The following is a 21,295-nucleotide window of genomic DNA, read 5'->3' on the forward strand; positions in this document are numbered from 1 at the left end:
GACGAAGTGCTATTAGAAGACATCCTGTCATAGCTTTTTGGTACATAACAGCTACCGTAGATGCAACACGCATTTGAAAAAGCAAGGCGTTGGAGAGCACTATTCGTTTAAATGCAAAATACAATTTCACCGCTAGAACATAGTAGTATACTGCAAGTGCAAAAATAATATATAAGTATAATTCTATGTTCACTTAAAGAAAACGTACAAGTATTTTGCAGTATAAACTACTAAACTAGTAGTTTACTGAGAGTATACTTCAGTGTACTTTCATGAACTGAAAAATGTACTACTTGTATTAAAATAGTAAAATAGAAAAAAAACTAAAACAGTTCACTTGTAGTACAGATGAATTACGAGAAACGTCTCGGTTACGTATGTAACCCTCGTTCCCTGAGTAGGGAACGGAGAAGTTACGTCGGATGACGAGGAATGGGGTTTCGCTTAGAACACCTATCGACTTCGAGTATTACAAAACGAGCCAATGGCAAAGAAATGCCATGGGTCTGCGGAATTTGCATAGCGTATCTCCGCCTTACCTCGTGGGTATAAAAGGAGGACGCCGGCAACAGGCAGATATGTTTCTTCGCTGAGGAGCCAAGACTGAGCTCAGGCGATCCCCGCGGTACAGCGGAAAGTGGCAGGAAGACGTAACGTCTCCGTTCCCTACTCAGGGAACGAGGGTTACATACGTAACCGAGACGTTCCCTTTCGTTGTCACTCCGAGTTACGTCGGATGACGACGAATGGGGTTACCAGTCTAATCACGCCATCTTCTCAGCTGTCTTCCAGTGCCCTGCGTAAATCTGAGATCCCTGTCGTGAGACTGGCACGGACGAAGGACTCCTATTTAGCACAGGAATACCAAGGTACACTGGGGAGCATATCCCAAAGTTTAGGGGAAATATGCAATTACTGCCAACCCAGAGGGGGGGACTTAGAGAATACACATATGACCCGAAGGAGACATATGGAGAACACTGGGGTGTCCAGCCGCAGGTGGAATATTTCAACCCCAGGGGTGGCAAGGTGGCTTGCCAAGGGAAAGACACATGCTCAAAGAGGCTTACAGTGGAAATACACATGTGGGGGTCGCTCAGAGGAGGGACCATGCACACGGGAGGCACCTAGCCGACACGCAGGCAATAGACACTGGCGCCGACGTCAGGAGTGCTGGAGGAGCTCAGGGCTTCCGGGGAAGCTCACCTGAGGAGAATATCGCACGTATCCAGTCCGTGGAGTGGAATGGCGAGCAAGCGAAGACACCTGAGCGGGTCCGGTACTAGCTGGTTGAAGCGAGTACACGAGAGGACACTGGCTCCACTCGGAGATTAAAGAATCTGGCGAATGTGTTAGGTGTCGCCCAGCCTGCAGCTCTGCAGATGTCTGTTAGCGAGGCGCCTAGCGCTAGAGCCCAAGAGGATGCCACACTCCGGTGGAGTGGGCAGTCACACCAAGGGGGCACGGTCGACCTTGCTGCTGGTATGCCAAAGCAATGGCGTCCACTATCCAGTGAGACAACCTTTGCTTTGAGAGAGCCTTTCCCTTCAGCTTCCCACCATAACAGACAAAAGGCTGGTCTGAGGTCCTGAAACACTGCGTCCTGTCTACATAGGCGCGGAGAGCGCGTACTGGACAGAGCAGTGCAAGGCTGGGTCTGCCTCCTCCAGGGGCAGCGCTTGCAGGTTCACCACCTGGTCCCGGAAGGGAGTGGTAGGAAGCTTGGGCACGTATCCAGGCCGGGGTCTCAGGATCACGTGAGAGTAAGCCGGCCCGGACTCCAGGCACGCTTCGTCAACGGAGAATGCGTGCAGGTCCCCTACCCTCTTGATGGAGGCCAGTGCAACCAGGAGCGCTGTCTTCATAGACAGGAATTTAAGCTCGACTGATTGCAGGGGCTCAGATGGAGCACTCTTCAGGGCAGTTAGAACCACTGAGAGGTCCGAAGAGGGAACGAGAGGAGGGGGGCGGATTTAGTCTCCTCGCTCCTCTCAGGAACCTGGTAACCAGGTCGTGATTCCCCACCGACTTACCTTCGATGAGGTCATGGTGTGCGGCAATAGCGGCAACGTAGACCTTCAGGGTGGAGGGAGACAGCCTTCGCTCCAGCCCCTGTTGAAGGAAGGAAGGCACAACGCTGATCGAGCATCTCCGGGGGTCTTCTCGGTGAGAAGAGCACCAGCTGACGAAGAGGTTCCACTTCAACGCATAGACGTGTCACGTGGACGACGCCCTAGCGGAAGTGATGGTAGCCACCACCGCTGGTGGTAGGGTACTCAAACCTGCCTCGTCCCATCGAGGAGCCACACGTGGAGGTTCCAGAGATCGGGACGAGGGTGCCATAAGTGGCCCCGTCCCTGAGGAAGAAGGTTCTTCCTCAGAGGGATCGGCCAGGGAGGTGCTGTCGCGAGGAGTACTAGTTCGGAGAACCAGGTCTGGGCGGGCCAGTATAGCGCGACCAGAATGACCTGCTCCGCGTCCTCCCTGACCTTGCGCAAGGTCTGCGCAAGAAGGCTCACTGGGGAAAACACATACTTGCGGCCCTGCGGCCAGCTGTGCGCCAGAGCATCCGTGCCGAGCGTGCCCTCGGTCAGGGAATAAAACTGGGCGCAATGGGTCGAGTCGTGGGAGGCAAACAGATCTATCTGTGCGTCCCGGAACTGGTCCCAAATCAGCTGAACCGACTGGGGATGGAGTCGCCAATCTCCTGGGAGGGGCTGAAGCCGTGAGAGCTCGTCGGCTGCACAGTTCAGGACTCCGGGGATATAAATGGCATGAAGCGACCTCAGATGCTTCTGACTCCATATGAGGAGTTGGCGGGCGAGTTGCGACATACGGCGGGAGCGTAGACCACCTTGATGGTTGATGTACGCTACAGAGGCGGTATAGTCTGAACGGACTAGTACGTGTTTGTTCTTGAGCACGGCCCGGAAGCGGCGCAAAGCAAGACGTACGGCCAGCAACTCGAGGCAATTGACGTGCCAGAGGCGTCGGGGTCCTGTCCAGGAGCCCGCGGCAGCACGTCCATTGCACATGGCACCCCAGCCCGTGGAGGAGGCATCTGTCGTTACAACAACATGCCGCGAAGCTTGTTCCAGGGGCACTCGGCCCGTAGAAAGCTGAGGTTCGACCACGGGGTGAAGGTCTGACGGCAGGTCGGAGTAACTGGTACTCGGAGGGTGCCGTGTTGCCATGCCCACCTCGGGACTCGGTCGCGGAGCCAAGCTGAAGCGGTCTCATATGAAGCAATCTGAGCGGCGAACTGCGGCTGCAGATGCCATATGCCCCAGGAGCCTCTGAAGAAACTTCAGTGGAACCGCACTCTTGCGCTTGATAGTCTCAGGCAAGTCAGCAATGGCTGAGTGGAGAAGGCGACCAAGTCCATACCGAGAAAGGAGCTCCTCTGCACGGGGCAAAGTTTACTCCTTCCCCGGTTGACCCGAAGGCCCAGACGAGCTAGGTGCCGGAGCACTGGGTCCCTGTATTCGCAAACCTGGTCTCAGGAGTGAGCTTAAGACAGCCAGTCACCGAGATAGTTCAGGATGCGAACCCCGTGTTCCCATGGAGGAACAAAGGCAGCCTCAACAACCTTGTGAAGGCGCGAAGAGACAGGGCTAGCCCGAATGGGAAAACAGCGTACTGATATGCGCGCGCCCTGACAGCAAACTGTAGGTATGGTCTGAGTCGAGGGAGAACGGAGACATAAAAGTAGGCGTCCTTCAGGTCGATCGCTGCAAACCAATCCTGTGGCCGCACACATCCAGAAATGCGTTTGGCCAGGAGTATTTTGAACGGCAGCCTGTGAAGGGAGCGGTTCGGACCAGGATTGGCCGTAACCCACCAGACTTCTCCGGGACAATGAGGTAGGGGCTGTACCCCTGGACCTCCTTTCGGCTGGAGGGAATCAAAACCGCACCCTGACAGAGGAGGCCAGGGAAGGACCAGCGTTCCACAGGGGCCTGCTCTGTCAAGGGTCTGGCGACAGAGGGGGACAGGGGCGAAGCGGTCGTGGACGGCACGCCGTGTCAACCACCTCCGGGACAGAGGGGGACGAGGAGAGCACGGCATGTGGGTGGCGCTCTGTGTCGCCCGAACTCTCTGTGCTCAGAGACGGGAGAGTCAGTTCTTTGGAGAATAAGGATTCTTCTCCGGCCCTCACCCGGGGAAAGGAGTGGTCCTGCTACCAGCTCCTGGAAAGAACTGAGTCCCATCTCTGAGGAGCCCATCCCAAGAGCGCCGCTTAACCCGGCGTGTAGCGGGGGGCGGGGCTGGAGAGGACTGTTTTGGCGTCCGACCGCGGCCTCCAGAGCCGGCCCGGCTGAGCGGGCGGGGTGGGAGCCGCGGGGGAGCGCCCACGGCGGTGGGCAGACCGAGGGACCTGAACGGACGGCGGGGCCGTCGGGACAGAGTCAACCTCAGTCTGCTCCATCCCCGAGGAGCCCGTCTCAGGAGCGCCGCTTAACCCGGCGTGTAGCGGGGGGCGGGGCTGGAGAGGGGCTGTGGCGTCCGCCGGCGGCCCCGAGAGCCGGCCCGGGTGAACGGGCGGGGTGGGAGCCGCGGGGGGGGCGCCTTCGGCGGTGGGCAGACCGAGGGACCTGGGCGGACGGCGGGACAGAATCAACGTCAGTCTGCTCATGAGCGGCTGAGAGCTGTTGGTCAAGCCCTCAACCGCACCGCCGGAGAGGCCGACCTGGGATATGGGAATGTCGGACAGACGGGTCCGTGCGACATCCAGCACATCAGACAGGTTCAGCCACAGAATGGTGAGCATCACCTGACCCAGGGAGCGTACGGCCACTTTCGTCGCTCGGAGAGCAAGGTCAGTGACGGCGCGCAGCTCAGTGAAGAGCCCTGGGTCAGTCCCGCCCTTGTGCAGGTCCATGAGCATCTGGGTCAGCCATGGCATGCAGAGAGGCGGCTGCCAGTCCCGTGGCACTATAGGATCTCGCCACAAGCGTAGACGAAAAACTACAGGCCACGGGCGGGTGCTTAGGATTGCGCCGAGAAGAAGCACTCTGAGGACACATAGCATCGCAACAGAGCGTTCAGCCGGGGGAACCCCAGTGTACCCAAGGGCAGCGGCCCCATCTAGGGGAGGAAAGGCGGATGAGATCAGCGAGCGGTCCTGAGAAGACAAGGGGGTCTTCTAGGACTTCGAGATCTCATCATGCACGTCCGGGAAGAGAGGTATTGGGGTTTGCCACGGACGAGGGTCGGCGGCCTTACCCAAAACCAATCGTCCCAGGAAAGCATGGCCGTCATCTCCGGATCAGACTCAGGCAGAGCCGTATGCACACCGGAAGGTGGCAGCTGTGACGAGCCCTCACTTCCAGAAGACTCAAGCCCACCTAGTGATGCTGCAACAGACATGGCATCTTCCTCTGTAGCTTCAACTGAAACACGCGGGCCACCAGAGGGTAGACTCGCGGAAATCAGCAGTTCACTAGCGGGCACCGTCATTGAAGAGGGGGGCTGGGGTCACGGACACGTAGTCGGCGCCTTGTTCCAGACCGTAACCCTCAGGTCACCCTGGCCACCAGCCGAAGATCGGGGGGTGGATGAGGGGACTCTCACTCTTGCTAGTTCACCGAGTCTCGACCTATATATGACGCGATGATCACGTTCCCTTGCGAGAACATGAGTCACCCACGAGCGCTGTTCAAGCATGATCAAACACACTAGACAGCGCTCGTGCCCATCAGAGTCCGATACCAGTCCGCTGCAACCAGAAATGCACGGGCGAGCCGTCTTTAAAAAGACGTGCCGCGTGCGAGCTCTTTTATGAGAGGAGAGAAAAAAACTCTGCGATGTTGAAGCGCACAGGGAGACACACACACACTGGCAGATTACTGCACAGATCAGCAGGCACTGTGAGCTCGCTGCAGATCGCCGTCACACCAACACCGGAGAGAGAAGCTCGTCTCGTAGAGCGAAGTCAGAGATGACTGTGGAGTGAAGAAATACTCTTGGCTCCGAAGCGAAAACATATCTGCCTGTTGCCGGCGTCCTCCTTTTATACCCACGAGGTAAGGTGGAGATACGCTATGCAAATTCCGCAGACCCATGGCATTTCTTTGCCATTGGCTCGTTTTGTAATACTCGAAGTCGATAGGTGTTCTAAGCGAAACCCCTTTCGTCGTCATCCGACGTAACTCGGAGTGACAACGAAAGGGAACTTAGTTGTATACTTAAAGCTTACTACTGTTACACTTTATTTTAAAGAGTGTTTAAAATAAAGTTGTTTAACTTATATCCCTTGTGCATTTTAATAAATGGTGCATCAAGACATGACAACATCCTGCCTAACTATCTCCTTTTGTGTTCTACAGAAGAAACAGTCACACGGGTTTGAAATGAACTGAAGGGATGATAAACAGTGGCCAATTTGGTGTTTTGGTTCTTTTGCTTTACAGTTTGAGAAGAAGGTACATGAGAAAATGACTCTCGTGCACTGAATCCAGTGTTGTTCAGAGGTGATAAGCAAACTAAATATAGCCTGAACAACACAAACAAGCATCTTGAGCAGCTCTGGTGCATTCCAGCTGGCTGAGACAGATAATTGACCCGTCTTGGCAACTCGGACTGGATAACAGGTACAATCATGAATCTTTTTGAGCGATCAGTCCAGTTAAAGAGAGCTTCAGGAAATTCCAGCAGCAGAAAACCCCAAAAACCCCAATTCTTCCACACTCAGCAGATGAACAGCAGTTGGAACGTTAATAGAAACCTAAATTGGTTTTGGAGTTATAATTTGTTTTTCTCCTTACAGTCATAGCGATTGTGCAATTTTATGGTTTTCTTTTCAAGAAATACAATAACCAATTGTCCTGGGCTTCATTTTGTTTTCCAGAGTTTTTGAAATAGATGAAAGTGCTGGTCAGGTTGGAAGTATTAAAGTACAATCGTTTGTTCTCAAATATTTGTTCTCGAATATTCTCAACCGTACGAACATATGTGCTTTATAAGAATCATCAGAGTTTAACACTGATTTCCCCACACTTTTCCATGTTACTCTGGTAAAATACATTCCTACATTCTACATACATGCATGAATGCAAATGCTTTCTAGTTACATAAACTTCATGTGTTTTTACTTACAATTAAAATTCGTAATACAATGCAAGTACAATTGCAGTCTTAGTTTTGTTGGTCTTTCCCTTTAATCCCTGCTGAATTTCACTGAGAATGCCTTTTAATTTACAATTAAATTCTTGAATTTGAATTGAGGTTGCAAAATGTAAACAAATTGCAATTTGAATGTAAAAAAAAAAACAGAATTGAAATTCAAAGAATCTGTTGTTTTTAACTAGAAAAGCAGTAATTCTTTAACTCAAAATAAAAAAAAGTTAATCAAGACAAACTTTGAATACCAACTTGACAAAGACTTGGAAAATTTGTAAAAAAGTTTGAAAGGCATTACATTTTTCAATAATCTTTCATTGTTTATGAAAATAAACTAGATAGATAGATAGACAGACAGAACTATAGATAGATAGATAGATAGATAGATAGATAGATAGATAGATAGATAGATAGATAGATAGATAGATAGATAGATAGATAGATAGATAGATAGATAGATAGATAGATAGATAGATAGATAGATAGATAGACAGACAGAACTATAGATAGATAGATAGATAGATAGATAGATAGATAGATAGATAGATAGATAGATAGATAGATAGATAGATAGATAGATAGATAGATAGATAGATTAATTTTAGCTTTATTGGTTTTTGATATACAGTGCAGTATATATATATTTTTTTTACTTACGAAAACTTTGTGACCAAAGAAACTTTGGCATAAACATGTTATTTCCTACATATTGTTGTTGCCTACATATTAAAGCACATCACATATTCCTTTAGTCACAGATACAAGAGTATTGAAGCAAACACATTCTTAAAATATATATTTTTTTATGACAGTATTCGTGCTTCATATTAGATCTAAAATAAACTCCAAGGCATTATCTGTCAGAAATTTCAAACTTAATTAAAATCACTGTCAAGAGTATTTCTGGAAATATGTTATAAAAATTTCCTCTTATGTTGTTGAGGATTGTTATATAATCTTCAGCATTAGTACATTTGCGTTTAATCATTTAGCAGACGCTTTTATCCTTACAAATGAGGAGAGCAATAGAAGCAATCAAACCAACTGTCACAATTCCTGTCTTATGTTTTCCTTGTCTTGTGTGGACTTTTGTTAATTCCTGTTCTGTGCCATGTTTTGTAGTCCTTTGTAGTTTTTCTTGTTTATTAGTCTCTCCAGGTGTTTGTAATTAGCCCCGCCCCCTTGTTATCTTGTTTAGCTTGTTTGCCTGTGTATTTAAACGCCTGTGCTTCAGTTGTTGTTTGTCGGTCGTTGTTTGCTGGTGCTTGTAGTTGTCTCCTTGTTCTTGTTCTGAGTTTCTTTGTTTACCTTGGATTACCTTTTTTGTATTATTTTTATTAAAATAGTGCTTGCATTTGGATTCGCTCTCCGCTTCATTCCCGCCACATCGTTACACCAACAATATAGGGCAACAAAATGCAATGGCTGTGACCAGTCCCAGTTAATCCAGCAACCAGTGCACATAGCAAGGTTTTTTAAAAATATAACAAATGAATACATAGAATGGAGATATAACAGGTTAGTAGCTGGTTTTATTAACAGATCAAGTGTTGACAGGTCTTTTTACCAGCAGGAAATAGTCCAGGTTAAGGTTCCTGAAAGAGATTTTGTGTCTCTGTTTTAGAATTCAGGATGTAATTTCCTGTGATTGATGATGTGGTTTGTACCACTATGACATTGACAGGGGTTCTGCATGAACGGTAGCATGACATGAGCTGTGTTCGAAATCTCCCCCTATACCCTCATTCACTATTCCCTACATCACTACACTAATATAGTTCAGTTGAAGGCGTGAATGAAAACGAGTGAGTGAATTCAGACACTGAGTCGCAGGAGGGGCTTCTGCTTTTGCTTAGTTTGTGCTTGTTGTTTAATAATCATTTGAAACTTAGCAAACTGGCAGGTCCAGTAGTAATGAAAAGATTTATCTTCAACTCTGGCATGGAAACTAGCATCTATAAACCTTAATTAAACAGTTTAATAATCAATTGAAAAGGAATTTATACCTGTGCGATATTACACTGTAGCCACATTGGAAAATGGATGGATAGATGATTCAGCCGCGGCACATCTTCTGGCAAGACGATGACTCTCATGGTGTATTATGGGTATTCTTTAGCCGTTGGACACTCGTTATTGCGGTGCATTGTGGGATTGAATGGGTTCACTTGATATCGTCCCATATGGTTTCGGACACCATTACAAATTGCTGTCCCCTCAAAAAGTGCCCTATTTACGGGAATAGGGGGCAATTTCAGACACAGCCATGAATTAAGTGAAAATGTAACGTGCACGGCCTTCATGCACTCGTTCTGAACTGACATGTGTCATAAATGAAGCAATAACCTGTGATTGACATGTCAAGGCTACACCATTAACAGGCGCATTTTCCTGAATGGATGTACTTTAGCGGACAGAGAGCAATGTGCTGCAATGCTTTCTTGCATTATTCAGGTTGTGAACTCTGAATGATCTGCAGACGTTTGGACTTCCTTATGTACGTCCAAGAGTAATGATGCAGACGCTCAGAACAGCCCGCAGCCAATAATGCTAAACGAGCCGCTGTCTCATTCTGGCCGTCTTCATCCACTAACCTTCAGCCTGAGAAGTTTGCTTTATTTTCTTTTTGGTTTGACAAGGTAATTTCTTTAATGAGAAGAAAAATGAGGGAGAGTTAAAGCGTCTTGTGGGTCGTTTACGGTCCAGAGGGCTTCCTGTGACACGTCATGTACTGCAGTGAAGAATGTTTGGAGACATGACACTCATGTAAATGATCAACGGCGCTTCTGAAGCAGCATTATTCACATGCTGAGTTTGTGTTTTCATTTCATTTGACCTGCAGTAGATTTATGCATATTTTAAAGAACATGTTTGTCTGCACAAAAGATACTGGAATGCTTTTTTAGTGTTTTGCTATACCATTGTTAGGTTATTCTAGTGGGTTTCAAGGATATTATAGGATGTTGCTATGCAATTGCTAGGGTTTCTGGGTGGTTACTAATTGTTGCTCAGTGGTTGGTAAGATTAAGCATGTTGCCAGGGTGTTGCTATTTAGTTGCTAGGTGATTCTGGGTGATTGCTCGGGCATTACTCTGTGGTTGCTAGGATGTTGTCAGAGTGATGCTATGCTGATTCTAGGGCATTCTGGGTGGTTGCTAGTTGTTTCTTTGTGGTTCTTAAGATAAAGTATGCTGCCAGGGTGTTGCTATGTAGTTTCTAGGGTATTCTGGGTAATTGCTACACCATTGCACAGTGGTTGCTAGGATGTTATTATAGGATTTTGCCAGGGTGATGCAATGCAGTTGCTATGGTATACTGGGTGGTTGTTAGTTGTTGTTCAGTGGTTGCTAAGATTAAGTATGCTGCCAGGGTGTTGCTATGTAGTTGTTAGGGTATTCTGGGTAATTGCTACGGCATTGCACAGTGGTTGCTAGGATATTGCCAGGGTAATGCTATGCAGTTGCTATGGTGTAATGCTTGGTTGCTAGTTGTTGCTAAGTGGTTCCTAAGATTAAGTATGCTGTCAGGGTGTTGCTATGTACTTGCTAGAGTATTCTGGATAATTTCTACTCCATACCACAGTGGTTGCTTGGATGTTATTATAGGATGTTGCCAGGGTGTTGCTATGCAGTTGCTATGGTATACTAGGGGGTTGCTAGTTGTTGCTCAGTGGTTGCTAAGATTAAATGCTGCCATGGTGTTTCTAGGGTATTTTTGGGTAATTGCTAGGTTGTTATAGGATGTTGCCAGGGGATACAGTTGCTATAATAGTGTTTTAGTGTGTTGCTATGCAGTTGGTAGAGTATTCTGGGTGGTTGCTAGGTTTTTTTTCAGGAGATTTAATTTAATACCTGGATCACTCTGAGCAATAGTAATAGTGAAGATTGAACAAACAGCACTAATAATAACTTTGAGATACATAGAAAGAAAGGTCTTCCAGATATTTCCTTTGAGCTTTGTGGCACATCTGTTTATTTCGCCTGTGTCATAAACTGCTGCTCTGTGTTAATAATGCTTCAGTGGAGGATCACAGTTTAATTTGCCAGTCAGCGGACGGACTGTTACGCTCCGAGAGGAACAGGACTATTTAGCTTAAAGCACCTTTTCCTACATGTTTCCCTGCAATGCCTCCAGGAACAAGTTCAAAGTGGCCGTGTTTAGATGAGAGAAATATATAAATGCATGAAATCCCTCGGCTCGACCGGCAGCTCTTGGCACAGGACGAATAGATCAGGGGGTGGGAGTTTGCAATTGTTAACGTTTTTCTGACACGCATCCGGAAAATGTTTTCCATGTCGTGCTCTTGAAAAGCTGTAGTTTAGGAAGAGAACAGACGTCTATAAAAGTAAATTACAGCCCAGTGGAACCCTTGCTTATGTTTATTCTGTCAGAAGCATTTTGCCGACAGCATTGAAGAATCGTGATTATTCAGAACCGCATGTAGGTTGAGCAATTCATATTTCTCCTAAATGGCTTGCTGTCGATGTGGGCTTTTATTAACCCACTTCAGAGTTAATCCAATTATCTCATAAGAAAAAGCAATCCATATTCAGATATGTAATTATAAGCACCACTTTTCTTGTTCTTAAAAGGCCAAGCATTCAGTGCCCTCTAAATGGCATCGCTTGTTTGTTTATCATAAATGAATGAAGTCCTTTGTCAACACTATTACATCTATGGAAATCCCTCCTACTGTGTTTCTCGGAATTATTTATGAATTGCCGCTCATCTATTAGTTTTCATTGTAAGTATGTCAGAGACCTTATTTTCATGCACACCTCATACTTGTGTGACTTTGGCGAAAAGTCATTTGAATTAGCGAGCATTGCAGCAAAGGCCGGGTCATGCATTTATGCACAAACCCATATATTAATGAACAATTATCTGCTAAGCAGCATTAGAGACTCTTAAATAAAAAGGGTCATTTTGCCGCAGTTGCTATGGGACACGCTCTTAGCAACTGTAATTAACAGCAACAACTAATTAAAGAGGTAATGCACAACTCTTCAAGCTGCTACGCCGCTGTAAATACGTGTTTTTGTGGGACGCTTTCTAAGTAATTGCTGGTGGAATCAGTTTTTTGCCCTCAAAATATTTGCTAACTTCTTTCTGACTGACAAATTGTCCCTCAACCGAAGCATGAAGATGATTCTCCCTCGTTGTACCACCGTTTCGAGAACGTCTCGGCTCAGATGTGCTGTGTGGTGAACTGTGAACCCAATCCCTCTCGATCAAACATCAAATCACTCTTGCTATATCTGAGAGCTCTGGTTTTATGACAAGTTAAAGGGATAGTTCACCCCGAAATGAACCTAGCTGTCATCATTTACTCACCTTCATGTCGTTTCAAACCTGCATGACTTCCTGTCTTCTGTGAATTATGAAATGAGATGTTTAGCACATTTTCCAAGCTGTCATTGTCTATACAAAGGAAACAGACAGTGATCAGGAGCCATCAAGCTTCAAAAAGGACGAAAAGCATCATGTTATATGGCAGCTTTGTTTCAGTAACGGAGTGAATTTATTTTCATGCATTTGGCAGATGCTTTTATCCAAAGTGACTTTTTTAATTCATGCATTCCGATTCAAACCCATAACGTTGCTGCATTAAGTTGCATCATGCCATCAAATGTCATTAGTCTCGTAACAAATTATGTTGCATCTTTTGGTAATAACATTTACATTAAAGTTTCATTTGTTAACAATAGTTAATGCATTAGTTAAAGCCCCCCTTTGGTGAAAATAAAGTTTTTAATGTTATTTATATGTCTATGTGTGTTTTTAACATGCTTTATGACAAACCATGTGTAAATTCATAAGTCAACCCCATCGCTGAGTATTTTATCCTTAAAACTGCAGTGAACCAAATACAGTCTCAAAAACGCGGTTTGAAATCACTGGTGTTTCTAACGTCACAAACTACCTTGTGATCAATCAGGTCAACGTGTGATCGTCAACGAGTGGATCTCTGAGCTGGTGTGAGTGAGTGGAGGCGGGGTTAATTTGCATATTCATAATACCGCGTATATTATTGAGGCAAGTGTAGAGTTACGTTCAAGCTATTTCAAGGCAAAAGGAAAAAACTTTTAAATAAGTAATTTTGTGATTAAAGATGAGTTTTGAGGGATATAATTATTGACTACATGGGGACTTTAATAAATGCAACAGTATTTATTAACTTTTGTTAATGTTAGTTAATAAAAATAGATAATTGTTAAGCCGTCAAGCTTCTAAAAGGACAAAAAGCATTATGTTGTCACGGTCACCAGCTAGTCACCAGCTCCTCACTACATTTCCCATCATCCTCCCTGGCCCTCACCTGCATGCACTTCCCAATCACAGAGAGCGGCTTCATTTCAGTACAAAATATACAGAGTGAAATATTTATATGATATATTTATATCCATGCATTTGGCAGATGCTTTTATCTAAAGTGTCTTGTCTTGCATAGCAAAGCAGCTTTACAGAAAATGAGGATGTTAATATTCAAAATATGTTATTCTTAATATCTTCATTGCCTTACAGTTGCATTTAGCAGATTAGATTTATGCACAATACATTGGACAATAGTTTTTACATTTTGTGGAGATATAAACAATCAAGCATTTGCTATATTTTATCAGTAGCGAACCGTGACACTTATAACTTGGCCCTCTCACCCCCTTCCCTCAGGAAAGTGTCCTCTTCTATAATACTGCATGTTTCCTTTGACAGGAAATGCTACAAGCAAATAGAGTGAGCGTGAGAGTTATCACCAAAATGAAACAAAAAGTAATAAAATGCAAATCCTCATTACAAATAATTGCATCATCGCACAACCAGTGTGTGCATTTCAGTGGAATATGGTGACAACTGGCCAAAAAACCAACTATATTCAATGTAAGTGACGCATCATGACAGCTCTCAGACCAAAGCACATTAGCGACAGACACATCTGCATTTGTTGATAATAAATCATATCATTACACTGGCACAGCAGCTGAATAAATGTATGTAACAGACCGTATTACACTTTACGATTTGGGAAAAATCTTACTATTATGCAGAATGACTGACTGTAGACTGTTTTCTCAAATAAAGTTAAACATACGTACATAAAACAGGGGCAGCCAGAATAAAATCAGTCACACAATCTATTAGATTTGAAATAACTTACCCAAACAGCAAACAATTCCAGCAGTAAAGCTTTAGCTTCTCGATTGATGCTGTCATTCAGGGTTATCGCTTATAATTGCTGGGGTTGAAATGCTTTAAAAAGCTGTGGCTTTCTACACAAAATTAAAGCTCTGGTGTAGGTCTTCCTTTGCTGATTAACTCCAGGTTTCTTTAAGTTGATCTTGAAAACGGCATGGATAATAAAGTAGCAACAATGTCCTCCTCTTTAGTGTTGCTTGCGGTTTTCATAGCGAATAGCATTAGCTATTTTATCAGCGCGTTTTTTTTTTCAATCATGTTCCCCAGCGGGCGGAACACGTCATAATCTTAGCAATAACAAGACAGATTTGAAGGGTTTATTTCCTCAAAAAGATTTAGATGTTTATTTTTTATATTATATTTCTAATATAATTCCTAAAATAACATTAGAACTGATGACTTTTTATTAAATATTGTATTCGAAAATATTATTTTTTATAATAGTTTGGGCCCTCTCTGTATAGTATATATTTCTTTATGTTAGTGTTCTGTATGTGTGTGTTTGTGCTGCTCTGTCGTTTTTACGTGTGTTACTTACCCATCTTAAGGCATAGCAGATGCATTGTGTCAATAACAAACAATCTTTAATGTTATTTCTACTTCCTCACCCATGTTATCATCTGTGTTCTCCAGCATAGCAGCACAAGGGAACTTAAGCAGAGCTTTCCAGGAACAAAGTCCCAGCCGGCGTAATATGTGGAAGCAGAGCCAGAGCCGTGATCCAGAGATTTAAGGAAGTTTGTTCATATTATATGTGGAAGTGCCGCTGAAATGATCAGTTTTCAGTCTCACGGGGACTGGTGAAGCATTACTGTGACTCTGATAGCGTGTTGTAGCATCCACTGAATGAGTTTCTGTGTTATGAGGTCTGATGGAGTTAAGAGGAACGAGTAGAGTTTCCCAAAAAATAATAATAATAATAATAATAATAAAACATTATTTTTACAACACCATTATGATGGAAATAACATTTTAGCATACCAGTACCATCATGTAGGTAAGAAAATCTCCAGTGAGATCTCTTTACTATCTCAAGTCTTTCTTATCGAGGTTAAATTAAGTGGAAATGGAAACATTTGTCTTAGATGTGTTTTTATCATCATGTTTTTACATGCTCAGATGATCTTAGCTGCTGTCAACATTCATTTAACAGTACCTATAACTTTCTTCTTTGTTCTTTCTTTTCTTTATTTATAAAGCACATTTAAAAACAACCTTGGTTTGACCAAAGTGCTGTACATAAAAAATTTACAAAGGGATAAAATACAACTACATAACATATTTTAGACTATCAGCATCTGTTCAAGAAAATAAGATCTAAGCATAGATGCATAGGCGCTGATAGAAAATACCGAGCACCCACGTGTGTGCCAGACTGCCAGTAGGCTACATTCATTTAAAATTAAACATTGCAGTTGGTGCTATGTGAAGCGTCTGTCACACTGTGATTGGTTATGTCGCTGTCAGTCGCCTGCTCCATATCCTATCCACCAATCACAGCATTTCTCGCATGAAAACGCCTCTGATCGCGGTTACGTGTCAGTTAAACTTTTGATCTCCAATTCTGTCTGTATTTGTGAGAAGTGGCGCTGTCCTGAGCTATGGTCCTAAGTTGAAAGATAGCCTACTTTACGGCTTTATTATCAAGTAAATGGGTGTGTGCGTTCGTGTCGGCGGCTGTCCATTTCCTAAAAGGGGTCACACACCTGACGAGAAGCGCAGCGTAGCGCCATGTCTTTTAAAATTCGAACACATTATTCTCTAAGAGTGTAACTTACACACACCGGCGGCGCCCAGCTACGGCTATAGGACCTTGTTCAAAATCCTGCCGTGCCACAGAGCGCGATTTACATAGTTTTAGATTAAATTTACATTTATTTGTCTCAAATCGTCGTTAATGTACTGACTTCAACCTGTGCTGCAATCTACATTTATTTTACATTCATTTACAGAAATCAGCTGCTTGAATGAAAATTGCTGATGTTATCGGATTTTCAGGTGATATTCTCAATTCATTCAGTTAACGGACCGTACCCCCGGTTGTATTTAATTGTACAGTACAATCGTAACATAGTAGCCTACAGACATTATCTTAATTCCATAATGTCCTTAAACATAACATTACAATATTGCTTGCCATAAACTGACAAAGTGCGCGTCCGGTGTGCGATAGGCTACCTCGAGTTGTCATAGACGCAGCGCTGCGCTTCTCGTTCGGTTCTGAAATGCAAACATTTTTTGACTAGGCCTAAAGTTAGCCTACGTTTTTTTTTTTTTAAAAGGGCGTGCGCCCATGAGCACCCACGGAGGACAACATAAATCGGTGCCTATGCGTAGATTTAAAAACAAAAAGAGATGGTGCTGTTCGGATGACTACAGGGAGCTTGTTCCAGAGTGTTGGACCAGCAATAGAAAAAGCTCGATCACCACGGTGTTTCAATCTGGACCTAGGGATGGACAACATTCATAAATGTCCTGATCTGAGTGGTCGTGAAGAGTAGTGTGAATGCACCAACTCAGCAAGATAGACTGGTGCAAGATTTTGTAAGGATTTAAAAACCAGGGTTAAAATTTTGAATTCACTCTAAATTTCACCGGCAACCATTTCAAGGAGATCAAAATAGGAGTGATGTGCTGAAACTTACCTGAGCTAGTCAGAAGCCTGGCCGCTGTATACTAGCCACCTTATACGCTTTATAACTGTATACGGTTGGGCGGAGTCTAATATGTAGTCATAGAGACAGAGCGCAACCCATCCTAGCATCATAATCTGAAGACCACGCCCACCGGGGGGAGAAACAATCAAACCGTCTCCATTGACTTTGCATTGCGAGAGGCTGCCTCTTTGTCGTTTATGACATAACAAAAGACAGAAAAATGCCTAAAAGCTGCTGTGTGACAAGGTGTACAGCAAAAAAGCTAAAAAAACCAGAAATACATTTTATAAGCTTCCAAACCGTAAAAGCCAGCCTTTAAGGAGACAAAAATACAGGCAATAAGACGTGAAGCATCAGCAGGGTAAATTGTGGGATCCTGACACTCAGTATGGCTACGTGTACAGTGCATCTCCTCTCAGGTTCACATAGGGTGGTGAAATAAGCAATCGACATGGTTAAAATTATGATTTTTATTTTTATTTTTTACAATATCATGTCGCGTTCCAGTGGGTGTAGTTCTCAGAGTAGTTCGAGAACTAGATGGCTCTGTCTCAATTGATCCACTTTTATGTCCTGAAACAAACCGTTTTTTGGGGACGACAGCTTATAAAAATGTATTTCTGGGTTATTTAGCTTGTTTGCTGTACACCTTGAAACACAGCAGCTTTTAAATAAATACGCTCTGTCTCTATTCATTGCAGAGGTATTTTTTTTTTTGCCGCGACAAATCAATCACTCCTTTACGACTGGCTGCCTGCACATTCATTCATTGAGCTCGCGGCTGCTGCAACTTGCGCTCTCTTCATGACTCAACCTCCACGGACAGTTTTTAATGTTTTAGCAGACAATATAGGCTACTCAAGATTTTGCTTTAGTATAATTTTCGGGACTATCAGGGCCGGATTCGGGACAACAGCTTAGATTTCGGGACTGTCCCGAATCTTTCGGGACTTCTGGTCACCCTATGCTGATCATATTCTAAAATGTCATCATGTTGAGCTATATAACATTGATTAGTTTTATGTACATCACCTGGCTAATAAAGTACATGCAAGAGCGGCGTCTCTGTCAAGTCGAAGTTTGTCACGAACGTGGCGCTCTTGGCATCTCGAAAATGCCACGCTGATATTGATCCTCGTTTTAATTCTCCTTTTGTCCCAAAGTCTGCTTGCCATGGTCCATAATGTTTGAACGAAACAACCAATGCGTTCTCATCCCAATGCGTCATATACGACGCTTTTGCCAAAGCGTACATATCCTACGCACATGGCACCCTTTAGCGTAAATATAACACGCACAGAGTATGGGTAGGTTTAGGTCTGGGGTAGGGTTAGGGTTAGACCACTAGGAGGCGCCTTCTGCCCCATATATATCTGCGTCTCATATTTACGCTAAAGGGCGCCATGTGCGTAGGATATGTACGCTTTGGCAAAAGCGTTGTATATGACGCATTGGGATGAGGACGGGCTGAAACAACAACATCGTGAGAGAGCCGCTAGACGTAGCGCTGTTGTCCACGTCTGTCGCCATGGTTACTATGGCAGTACGAGCGGAAACTAGGGATAAAGCAGATATTACGTCATTGTCAGGCGACAAGTGAACATGGACGAGCCATTATTTAAAATTTGAATTTCCTTGAAATTAAAAATTTCTGGGAACTTTTGGGATATTGTAAGTACACAACTGCAGGAAATATATCACACTGTGCAAGATATATTTTACATATTGTACCTTTAATTTTAACATTTACCATTATTAAATTCTAAAATGGTATCTGTTAATATTAATTAATTGACCTGAGATAACATCAACTAATGAACGGTTGTATTTTTATAAACTAACGTTAACTAATGGAACCTTATTGTAACCGTATACACTAAAAAATCTCCACTTAACTTAAATTCTGATTTTAAGTATACTCAAAGTGCCTAAATTAGTCATTTGAACAATTCTTTTGTCTATTTGAATCTCTTGTAACTTTAAAAAAGTTGAGTTAAAGTAATGGAAAAACATGACCATATTTTTTACTCTATACTGTATGACTCATTTGCGTCTTTTTATTTCTCCTGCGGAGTTAGGAGAAATAGTTGAGACAAAGTTGAGCAACATCTAAGCAACAAAATTCAAAATTGATCATCTTGCCCTGTTTGTATCGCGGTACAACCATGTTTGCTTTATTTAAATACTATAATGTCTTTAAATACATCAAAATCCGGTGTATCCGATCACAAAGTGTGCAGTAGTTTAATAATCGTCTGAGGATTTTTAATATCCATATTTAGCTGTTCTTTTCATTCTTAGAACAATCTTCGTCGGAGTGATGTTTTACAGATGTAATGGTTTACTCACGCTGCTCAACCGATTAACTGAATATTTATCAACACATGATGCCTGTAACCTTCCTTATAAGTACAAATGCTGATGTGCTGCCAGCATTCACCAGGCATTTGCATAGCATTTGAATGATGGGAATTATGGTAATTTCGACAGCCTGTTTGGCGTCTGAGGATAGAGTGAGAGCTGCAAGCACTCGTTTTCTAAAAGTGAGAGTATAATCAGTTAGATGTTGACCTCCCAATCCAAACAGATGGTCCTCAACACTGCCAGAGAACGAACGAGAAACCAAGATGGTAATTAGGTGGGATAAATATTCTTGGCTGATTCTTTTAAGTTGTGAATTTTCACACCAGTCGGAGAATGACACTTGTTCTGTCTGTGTTTGGCAAGCCTGTGTGTGCATGTATGTGAGCTCAATCCATCAATCCAAAACTATCATGAGACTACCATGGATTTTTTTTTTAATTTAAAAAATAAATAAATAATTTTAGTTTTGGATATGGCCAGGTGTTTCTATTTGTGTCTGATTACTTCCTGATCTTTAAAATTGACTTTTATTCCTTAACTAATCATTCTGAATTTCTGAACTGGTTTAAACAATTAGTTCCAAAGAACTAATTAAAACGAATTTGAATGAGTTGATTCAAACGAACATATTCTTTGGGATCAGTTCTTTCAATTCAGTTCAGTTGAGTCAATTATTTAGAAACGATTAATATGAATCTGTACTTTTGCTGATCTACTGTAGTGGCCAAACAAGTGGCCCAGCGTAGGAAAATTTGCATTTTCAACATTTATTAAAATATTCAAAATTTGTAAGCATATTGTGTAGTTGCGCTTGAAGTCAATTGTTTTATTTGTGATAACGCAATGAAACGTGGCAAATTGTCGACATAATTTTTGGCCAGGCTGTCATACAATTAAATTTTGAACACAAATGCAAAACAAGAGAGAACCAATGAAATATGAATAAGTAATTATGTTGTAGTCAATCAGGACTAACTAAAGAAATGTAGCTTTCACAATGAATGCAGTTTCTGTGAGAAACATGCTGTGATAATGATGCGTCCCTCAGGTGAGAGTGTAGTCTGAACGCGTTGTTCTGTTGTGTTCTTTGTCTCATAAAATACCCTCAGAGCACTGAGGAATACAGCCTCAAAAATAAACTGGAGCTTAGCGTTAAACATTCGAGCTGTCCACAAGAGGCTTGTTAATGCAGAAGTCCGTTCATGAATGTGGTAATAATTGAGAAAAGCGTCGCCCAGCAGGACGCTGCCATGAACATTATAACTGCAGCCTTGCAAAATGAAGCCACAGTGAGAAGAACTTTTTTTGAACGACTGCTATCAAAGGATCTTTTAGTTTGTTAGATGCTTTGTAAGGCAGTTTGTAAAGAAATATATTCAGCCATGTTAATAGAATTTATTAATGAAAAACTAGATTTGCATTGCCTGAAGGAAACAGCGAGGGTAAATGTACAGATAGGAGAACCAGTCGCTTGTTAAATTACTCTAGTATGTGTATGCTAATGCCATTTATGATTAGCATTAATGCAGATTGTATTAATGATGTGAAATAAGTTACTTTAAAAAAATTGTTTTGTTCTTTCTCAAAGGTGCAGTAAGCGATTTCTGAAAAGTGGATTGGACCGAGCAGCACAACACACTTAGCCAATCAGCAGTAGGGGGCGTGTCCACACATGATGGGCGAGCCTGGAGAGAGAGTGAGCAAGAGGGAGATTTGAAGAAAGACTGTTGAAAGAGAGAAGGCTGAGAGACATTACAAAAGAGAAAAAGTCAGAGGAATATCAATGGAAAAAAGAAGGGTATGATCAGGCAAGATTAGGACCCACGTTGATATTATAAAAGCTTTGTGAGTTTACACAAATAAAAGTAGACCCTATTTTAAGATATTTCACATCTTAATACACTCACGGACTGTGTGACCTCGTCACAAGGTTTTTTTTCTGCAACTAAGCGACTAAT

General features: G+C 43.3%; 1 long non-coding RNA gene across 1 annotated transcript in view; it reads left to right on the forward strand.

Annotated features, from left to right (window-relative positions):
- LOC143750597 (uncharacterized) overlaps positions 1-21,044 on the forward strand; it is a 108,157-nt gene extending 87,113 nt beyond the window's left edge. The window contains exon 3 of the long non-coding RNA XR_013207180.1: positions 20,926-21,044. This is a non-coding gene — a long non-coding RNA (uncharacterized LOC143750597). The remainder of the gene's footprint in view (positions 1-20,925) is intronic.
- The last annotated feature ends 251 nt before the right edge of the window (positions 21,045-21,295 follow it).

Source organism: Siphateles boraxobius, unplaced genomic scaffold, assembly GCF_051911475.1.
Source record: "Siphateles boraxobius isolate OS27281-9 unplaced genomic scaffold, OSU_SipBor_1 25, whole genome shotgun sequence".
Classification (NCBI taxonomy): Eukaryota; Metazoa; Chordata; class Actinopteri; order Cypriniformes; family Leuciscidae; genus Siphateles; species Siphateles boraxobius.